Below are 9,299 nucleotides of genomic sequence, written 5' to 3' on the forward strand. Positions count from 1 at the left end.
AGATGGGGGCCCTTCCAGAGATGGAAAGGTGGTGAGTTCCGTTCTAGACAGCCACTGTGGTCACCACAGCAAATGCTCAGGGACTCTTGGCTGAATGAACAAATGATGCCACCTTTCAGGGGTTCCATGAATCTGTGGGTGTCCCTGTGACCATCCAGAGCCAGAAGAAAGTCAGAAATTCCAGGACTTTGGTCAGACACATTTATCTTGAAAGGGCTGCACTTGCCTCACCAGGCAGTGGCCAACTCTTAGGGCTCCAGGGGGGTCCCCAGGTGTCAGAAAACCTTTCTCCTTTTCAGGAATGTCTTCAGTGGCAGGGTTCCAGCTGGTGACTTCCCCAATGGAGAGGGACATCCCTTGGCAAGTGTGTATAAATGTCGTTAAATGTCACATGATTGAATGAAGGAGTGAATGAACACAGGAGTGGGGCAGGGGGTGGAGAGTGAGGCAACAGTAGCAGAGAGGTGGAAAGGGGGTGCTGAGGTTTGGAAACAGGTGACTTGGTCCTGATACGAAGAGAGACCCAGGTGTGGCAGCCTCTGGCCCAAGGCGGCCTTCTGTCCACCAAACACCCGGCCACGTGCATACCCCACAAGGTTGGCCAGGGTGTGCTGCAGGCTCCTGAGTCTGCACGTTGCCTTAATTTACCCGGAGTAGTGCTCTGTGGGATCAACTGCCACCTCTGTCCCCACTGCCACCAAGGCCCAGCTTCTAAGGGTTGATTTCCTATCCAACCACATAATCCAGTCTACCTACAAGCTGGAAAATAGGTCCTGACCAAGTGTGTAGAGAAGCCTGATTTAGGACTCACAAAGCTCCCAGGAATTCTCTGAGACAAGCATTATTTATAGCAGCAAAACACGCAAGCTGATCCTACTACCCACAAACAGGGGACAGGCAGAGCGAATTGTGGTGCACACATAATGGAATATGATATTGCCATGAATCCATGTTTTTAAATAAATTTTAATAATGTAGGTAAAGGCTTTTAGTATAGTGTTAAGAGGGGGAAAAACCCAGGTTTTTAAAAAAATCAGGTTATAGAACTTTCAATACAACGTGATCCTTATTTTGTAAAATTAAAAAAGAGCCCATAGAAAATATTCTGACACAGCAAGAGATTAGACGGGAAATGGACTGAAATACTACCAGTCACTGTGCTCTCTGGGTAGGGGTGGGATTGAGGGGGATTTTTATGCACTTTACATTTTCACGATATCCCAAATTTCTTACAATAGATATGTACTACTTGTCTAATCTGAAAAAAAATCACTAAATGAGGATTTGAGAAAGCCTTTTTTGTGCTAACAAAATAAAAAGTAATTAAGTGAATAAGTCAGTGATAGTTAATTCATTGAAAGTTTTAAGAGCTAATTTAATGGCCTTTGAACATGTCACTTGTTAGTGCAAAGATTTTTTAAAAATTAACTCGTGTTTGAATTTACTGAGAAGCTTTATTAAAGCATTAGGAAAATAATACCCATTGTTCTTACCCTTCCCCAAGGTTTCCCTGGCACTTGAACAAGTCCTATTTGCCAAATTTTTGAGGGAATGGCTTCTGCCACGAACCTTAATGTTTATTTTAAGGCAAGGTATACATGTGGCAAAAATAATAGTAATAGACCTTATGTTTGTAAAACACTTTATAATTTGCAAAGCATACTAAGCGCTGGGTACTATTCTAGATTCTGGGGAAATCATAGTGAGCAAAGTAGTTGAAACTCCCTGCCTTGGGGAGTTTATATTACATCCATGAGTGCAGGCAGTAAACAGATGAGTAAGATATGTAGATATTGGCGGTGGTATGTGCTGTGGGGAAAGATGGAGAGAAGAGGGGTAGGGGAAAATGCGTGGCTGCTCTTTGAAATCAGTTTGGTTACTGATTGAGCAGAAAAAAATAAATGAAGGTGTCTCCTTACATTTGACAGCTGGTGGGCAATGAACACATAGACATAAAATGATTGAAACTCTCTAGGGAGGAATCATTCGTGTAACTAACTATGTGTCATCTAAGATGCAATATGCTAATTATCAGTTCTACAAACTTGTAACATCATGAGTCGTAGTGATGTTTTAAGCACTCTATACCTAGCAAAGTTAGACAGCCCCCAGCCTTTCTCAGCCTCAGTGTTCTCACCTATGAAATGGGGACAATTATAGTGCTTAAATCAGAGGGCGATCAGCAGAATTCATGGATAAAAGCCCATACTGGGGAAACAGCGTGGGCTTGATACATGTTCTTAACACAGGCCCAGCAAGGCCGTCGGGAAGCTGCCACGTGACCACACCATGTTTCCTGTCCTCCACTTTTTGAAGGTTTGCGTTGTGCCGCTTTGCTTTCAGGAAAAGACCTACGCTAGTACCTGTTCTCTTGCTAACCTTGAGAAATCCGAAGAAGGTTTTCGCTTTTACAACGAAGGGCGAAAAGCGAAAATAGCGTTCGTTCGGCGATGGGTTTGCAGCAGCCGTAAAGGAGGCAGTGTGCACCCTGAGCAGCAAGAGCGGCCGTGCCAAATTCCTTCCTGGGGAGCGACACTCAGCTTCTCAGCATTAAGCCACCAGAGCCTTGAACTGTGTCTGCGAGCAGCTGGGCTTTATCTCAGTTAACTCATGCATCTGATGGCAAGGCTCATGTCCTAAGGTAACAGCTTTCTCACTTGGGCTCATGAAAGGTTTTGCAGGAATGCTCTCTCAAGTAGCAGGGAAACCCGCGTATTCTTTCTTTGAATACCTCACAGTTGTACTGGGGGTAGTGGTGGTGATATTGTTCCCATTTTCAAGAGGAAATTGAGGCTCTGAAAGGTGTATCTCCTGCCCAGAATCACATGGTGTACAGTTCTAGAAGCCCTTCTGGCCTCAGTTTCTCCCTTGAGGAAGCCAAGTGCAGATTTATACCTTTCTGCTTCCACCCCGTGCTCAGAGCATGCTCAGAGCATGCCCAGGGCAAAGGCTGCAGGTAACAAGTCTCTGAATGTGTCTGTTTGATTCCCAAAGACTGACCGTAAGGCTCCTATCCCCGTCAGCCTTGTTCCAAATATTACTATGTGAACCAGGAGATGCAGACCTCCTAATTAGTTTCTGATTAAATCATTTGGGAAGAAGAGTGAGGATTATGGAAGATGCAGGGATGTGACATGCTAATGGGTGTGTGGGGGTGGGGCAGGGCTAGGCTACAGGGGAAGAGGAGGAGAGGGGGTTTCTGTGTGGACCAAGCCCTGAGGAGGCAGCCCAGTCTGCAGCTCTAACGGGGTCCCCACCAGACATCATGTGGACAGGCCCCCCTCCTCTGCCCCCCTGTTCTGGGCAGCTGGGCCACAGGTGCCAGGGCTAACATGGTTGTCCACAGGCTGGACCTTGGTTTTCTTCCCAACAATGCTCCTGATCACCTACACCCTCCATGCCACCCCAAGGATTCCAGCATCCCCCCCCCCCGCCACACACACACACACACAGCCCTGGGCTTCACCAGCTCTGTTCTGGGTCTGAGGCCCCAGCTGCACAGACCAGGCAGGTCTCTTCTTGGGGACCTTCCAGCTCTGCTGTTCTAACCTCTAAGTTGGCCCCTGGCTCCATTTCCTCCCTGAGGCTCATCATTTCTGGGGCTTCGTGGCTCAGTGGTCTCCATGGACACACTATGGTCAGCACAGACTCAGAGTTGGGACCCCTCAGCTCTGCTGTCTCCTTGTCCTGGTGGCCAGCCTCCCTGCTGCTTTCCAGTCTGCATTGTCACCCTTGCAAGGTCCAAGCCACCTGACAGCCTAATGGCTTCCCAGGGAAAGTAGTCCCCCATGCCCCCACACCTCGGAGTGGAGGGAGACATGCAGAATGCTGTCTCACAGAGTGAGCAATCTTGAGGAGCCCTCCGCCAGGGCCACAGACATCGGCCAAGGGCAAAATTTTGGAAGAGTCAGTCAAATACAGGCTTTTCCAACCTGGATGGACAGGACAGGGTAGGGAGGGGCAGCAGAGGGCTGGGGAGGAGGGAAGGTCTGAGAAAGGGTAGACCCTCAGGAGGAAGCTTGGTGTGGCAATCAGATGCCCACAAGACCCCCAGGGAATCCAAAGGCCTCCTTGCAGAGGGCTGTGTCCTCACCACAATGGGAGAACTCCACCTCGGCACCTACAGGTGCTAGACACAGTTCCTAAAGGGCCACCTGTAGCCAACACAAACCGAACACTGATTCTGCCGAGCACTGTGCTAGACCCATTTAAATCTTCCCAGTCCACCTTCCCCATGTTTTAAGTGGGGAAACCGAAGCTCAGAGAAGCCCACCCTCATATTCCAAAGCCCTTAAACCTGCTCACAACAGCATCCTGCCTACTCGTCAGTGAAGGAAATTGAGGCGCGGGAGAGGAAGCCACTTGTTTCAGGAGAGCAGTCAGGGTGTTTGAGGAGAGAGCCAGGAGTGACATCCTCAGAACGGGTGCCCGTGGGGGCTGTGTGGATGGAGGCAAAGGACCAAGCTCCTGGAGCCCCTGCCTCTCACACCTGCCACTTGTGCTCTCCCCATCCCCTCTGACATCCCCTCCTGGCCAACCCCTCTGACACCTGTGTGGTACCAGAAGGGCAGCCCAGGGTCCTCCACGCACCAGCCCTCCAGCCCGAGAAACGCGATGGGGAAAGAGGAAGGGCTGCGTCAGTAGCCCTGGGAAGGGGGGTGGTGGGCACCTGAGGGCATTGGGGGACAGGCAGCTATGTCGTTTGGCGCTACACAGCCAGCCAGAGGAGCCACTACGACTCAGCTTCGGATCCCTCGTACTGCGCGAGGAAAAGTCTGCCTCAAAGCGGGAAAAGGTGCGGCGCAGACGCCCCTTCTCCCACCCCCGGTACTGAGATACACCAGCGCGGCAGGCAATGAGACGGGTTCACGGCCCGGTGACCCGCACGTTGGAGGGTCAAACTTCCTGGCTTGAGGGTGGGGGGTTGGGTTCTAGCATCGAATTCCACAAAGCCCGGTCCCCTTCTCTTCCACCTGGCCGAAAGTGCATCTTCGTTTCCCCCTTCGCGGGTAGATTAAGGGATCCCCAAAACCGACGGCATGGATGCTTGTCTTGGGACTCGAGTCAGGCAAGATAAGGGAGACCTCCCCTTTCCCGCGGCCCGAGGGCGTGCTCAGGGGGCAGCCTTGGCTGGTGCCGGTTGGTGGCCCACCTAGGGGCAAGGAGGCCGGGACCTGGGGTCCGCGGGGATCGCATTGGGGCGCGCTGCAGCGCCGCTTCAGATCGCGTGTCCGCCCTCCCAGCGCTGAGCGCTCCCAGGTGTGTGTGAAGGAGCTGGGGCCGCGGCAGAGCGCGGTGGGTAGGGGCCGGGATCCCCTTCTCCTGCCTCCCCAGCACCGCCCCTGGCCTCACGCCCCTTACTCGGCTTGGCTGCCTCGCTCTGCTCCGTGCGCTGCAGTGCTTGGGTTCCCGCTCTGGCTCGGGATCCTTCTCCGGTTCCCGCTCGGATGCCTCTGTGCTTGGGCTCAGGCTCGGGCGTTGGGGGGGAGGGGGGGGCGGCTGCTCCGCCTTGGCCGGCTCCTCGCGCAGGGGCGGGGTGGGAGAGGCGGGGCCAGACAAAGTGGACCCGCGATCCCCAATCGAGGCAGCGTCGCCTTCCCTGCTCAGCCCTGCCCTCCATCAGCCCTGCCCAGCCCCCCACGCCACTGCCACCCGACCCAGCACCCCAGGTGGTGGTGAGCCTCCCGGGACTCAGCAGCGTTGCACGGTGGCTCCGGGCCCAGCAGCGCTGTGCCACGGCCCGGGTCATTCCCGAGATGGGGGGACTTGGGGGAGGGGGAGGGCCCAGCTGCGCCCTTCTGTGCGCACCAGCCCGACCCCCACACAGAGCGGGACTCGTCGGGGAGGCCAATAGATGCAGGAGGCCAGCGAGCCGGCCAGATGTGTGAGGACAGACAGACAGACATGTGTAGAGACTGACATACACATTAGAGAGAGCAGAGAAGGGCGGACACATAGACCTGTGCAGGAAAGGATAGGCAAGTGATATGTCCATGGAAAGACAGCCAGACAGTTTGGTCAGAGGCGAGGCTGGGCACTTGGGCAGGGGAGCCTTGTCATGACCACTGGGAGGGACAGCCAAGCCTGGCAGGGCCTCCTGCTCCCAGTTGCCCACAGGTAGGTGAGTTCTGGGGGGCGCCAGGTTGCCAGCTGGACCCGGAAGCCTTCCTCTCCGGAGGCACCAGCATGCCTGTTCCCTTCACCCCTCCCCCACCCTGTGCTTTCCATAACCCATTTCCCCAAAACCTTGAGTTCGGAGCTGGGCCCTGGCAAATAAATATATCCCTGTTCTAATGGGATCCCTGACTCAGGGTCCGCTCCTGGCTTCCTGGCCCTACCCTGTCTTCACACTACTCTGGGGCCTCGGACAAGCACAGCCCATCCTCCAGGACACCCTCTCTTCCTTGTACTAGATCTCCTGTCTGTCGCACCTCTGCAGTGTGGGGTGCCTTCCACTTGGGTTCCCGCTGTGGAATCATTTATTTAATCGCCCCTACCTGGCTTGGAGACACTCCCCTGGGATGGAGTGAGGTGGTGGGGGAGGGTGGGGAGACCCTGGTGGTCCCGCACAGAGCATGCACCCTAAATATCACTACAAAATTGATGAAATACTTTGGTGATAACTCATCTGCCCCCCTTTTTGTTGATGGCAGTTAAAAAGTAGTTCTCAAAAATAAAACGTGGGTGATAGAGCTCGGGGAAGCAGAGGAACCACGGGACGGCGTGGAAGAGAAGCCATGGGCACCGAAGGAAGGGTTGGGGCAGAGCCGGCTCAGGTGGAGAAAAGCAGCCTCACTCCACCCTAGCTCTGCTGGTCGCCAGGTCCTGGGCTTCCCTGGGTGGAGGCAGAGGGACTTGCATGGTCCAGGGCCTCAGTGGGTGGGGACACTTCTAAGCCTCCTTTGGTGACTGTTCATTCTGGCCTCTGCCTCCTGCCCTGCCTTGGCCATTCCTTCTGGACTGTGGGAGGGGTTGGGTTCCAGCTCCATCTAGGGCTATCTTGTGGGCATATGTGCTATTTAAGACTCTCTCAGAGTCCTAAATTAGGAGACCTGAGAGGCTCTTTGTCCAACCCCATTCATTTGTTTTATGAATGAACAAAGAAAGGACTAGAGGAAGGAGGGGTTGGGCCAGGGCCAGGGGGCTAGGATTGGAGGCTCTAGGACTTCCAGGCCATGGCCGTGCCCACTGCGCATCCCTGCTGAAAAGACGACTTTGACCTCCCTGAGTGGACACCTGTTCATTCTTTGTCGTTGAGTAGTTTTCCCATAAGCTGTCCCATTTAGCAACTGTTTGTACGCACAGACCCAGGGAGAAGCCCTGAGGCAGGAAATCTACCTCTGTAAGCAGAGGGCAGAGAGAGACCGAAGAAAGAAGCCCGCCACTCCAGTCTGGCAACTGACAGAGCTTATTGAGGGAAACTTCCATATGAGGTGTGTTGGACATCGCAAGAATGGGGCTCCTTGGAAGGCACCAGGGAATTGTATAGGGTAAAGAAGGTACCAGTACCTCAGTGCTACCAGTGGCCTGAAATTAGCTCACCTACTTGAGCAGGTCAGGGCAACCAGGAACCAGCACACTGCATGAAGCGAGACAGGGGTGCTGATTAATGTCTGAAGGAGCATCAGTTGGAATCAGCCAGTCTCTAAGAGGGATCTGCAGAATGCAACATAAATTCTGGCCTGGGCACAGCTTCTGGGACAGACAGCAATAGCATCATAAAACAGCTTCCTTCACAGCAAGACGATGTGTGTATGTGTTTTGTGGGGCGGGGGTGGGGGTGGCTCACTTTGAGTGACGCCTTGTGGAACAGGCTAGCCTTAAAGCGCTCATTTATCCCCTCCCACCCTCCACCTGAGCATCCCTGCTCTGGTGAATCTGGCTTTTCACACTGGAACCCAGAACTGGTTTCCACTGGGGCTACTGGGGCTGCATCTACTTTCAGGAAGTTGGGTTATGACTCTTTGCCTGTCTGTTCATCCACAAATTCATACCAGCACAGGACACTTGGGAGACATCAAAAGGAGAGAGAACAAACTGGTCATCATTAACACTGTGGTGTCCTTTTAAATTGCATAACTCGACCACATTTCCTGCAAGTATCCCTCTATTACTGGTGTTTAGCCCGCTCCCAGTTTTTCACCCTTCAGGACAACACCACCCTGACCATCTGCACGGGCAGACTTGTGCATGTCTGTGATGAGTCTTTATTTCAGAGGGTATGTCCGGACATTCGTGGGGCTTTCTTCTGTATAGGGTCAGACTTGCAGAGCGGGCATCTCCTGGGCACCCGAGAGGCGCAGTGGCAGTTAGTGTCCGTGGGGCCCAGGGCAGGATAGAGGCTGTAAGGAAGTCAGGCAGTGCCATTTCAGGACAGCAGGGTGCCCTGAGAGTCCCCAGTGTCAGGCTCTGGGGACTTGCCCTACAGAGGGCTCTGTCTGACCCCTGTCACAGGATGCGGGCCACTTCCCCAGGCAGTTGTTTGGGGGAATCTTCTGACGGCCGCTGTGGCTCTGCTGGTTAGAGCTCCACCAGTTAACCGAAAGGTCTCAGTTAGATTCCTGGTCGGGGCACATGCCTAAGTCGTGGGTTCGGTCCTGGATCAGGGCATGAACCAGAGGCAGCTGATCCATGATTCTTTCTCACACCAATGTTTCTCTCCCCCCTCCCCCCCCAAAACAAACAAACAAACAAACAAACAAACAGTCAAAACCCCACCCATCAGACCTTTGGAGAAGATTACTTCTTGCTGGCATACCCTTTACATGGAATTTTGTCAAAAGCAGCTTCACAGCCTTCAATTACACTGCGCAGGGCCCGGCTCTCTAGGCTGCCCTGGCTTTGGGGGTGCGGAGCCACCATGTTCTAAAATGAAAGGAGGTGAGGGAGGAAAACCCCTCCCACCAGCTCTTCAAAGAGTCTTCTTCTTAAACAAGAATTCAAAAAAATGAGGAGAGACTTAGAAACCTCCAGGACATCTGGAAACGTTCCAACATCTGAATTATAGGGGTACCATAAGGGGAAGAGAAAGAGCAAGTGGAAAACTTATTTGAACAAATAATAAAGGAGAACTTCCCCAGTCTGGCAAAGGAAATAGACTTCCAGGAAGTCCAGGAAGCTCAGAGAGTCCCAAAGAAGTTGGATCCAAGAGGAACACACCAAGGCATGTCATCATTACATTAGCCAAGATTAAAATGAAGGAGACAATCCTAGAAGCAGCAAGAGATAAGGGGATAGTCACCTACAAAGGAGTTCCCATCAGACTGTCAGTGGATTTCTCAAAAGAGACCTTACAGGCA

At 52.9% G+C, this 9,299-nt stretch overlaps 1 long non-coding RNA gene across 1 annotated transcript; it reads right to left on the bottom strand.

Annotated features, from left to right (window-relative positions):
* Positions 1–297: 297 nt before the first annotated feature.
* LOC118983974 (uncharacterized) lies at positions 298–8,874 on the bottom strand. Its single transcript, XR_005065829.1, has 3 exons — positions 8,728–8,874; positions 7,215–7,220; positions 298–356 (listed from the first exon to the last, which is right to left on the bottom strand). It is a non-coding gene; the product is annotated as an uncharacterized LOC118983974 (long non-coding RNA).
* Between the last annotated feature and the right edge of the window lie 425 nt (positions 8,875–9,299).

Source organism: Sturnira hondurensis, unplaced genomic scaffold, assembly GCF_014824575.4.
Source record: "Sturnira hondurensis isolate 20B ecotype Veracruz unplaced genomic scaffold, ASM1482457v3 Scaffold0003090, whole genome shotgun sequence".
Taxonomy (NCBI): Eukaryota; Metazoa; Chordata; class Mammalia; order Chiroptera; family Phyllostomidae; genus Sturnira; species Sturnira hondurensis.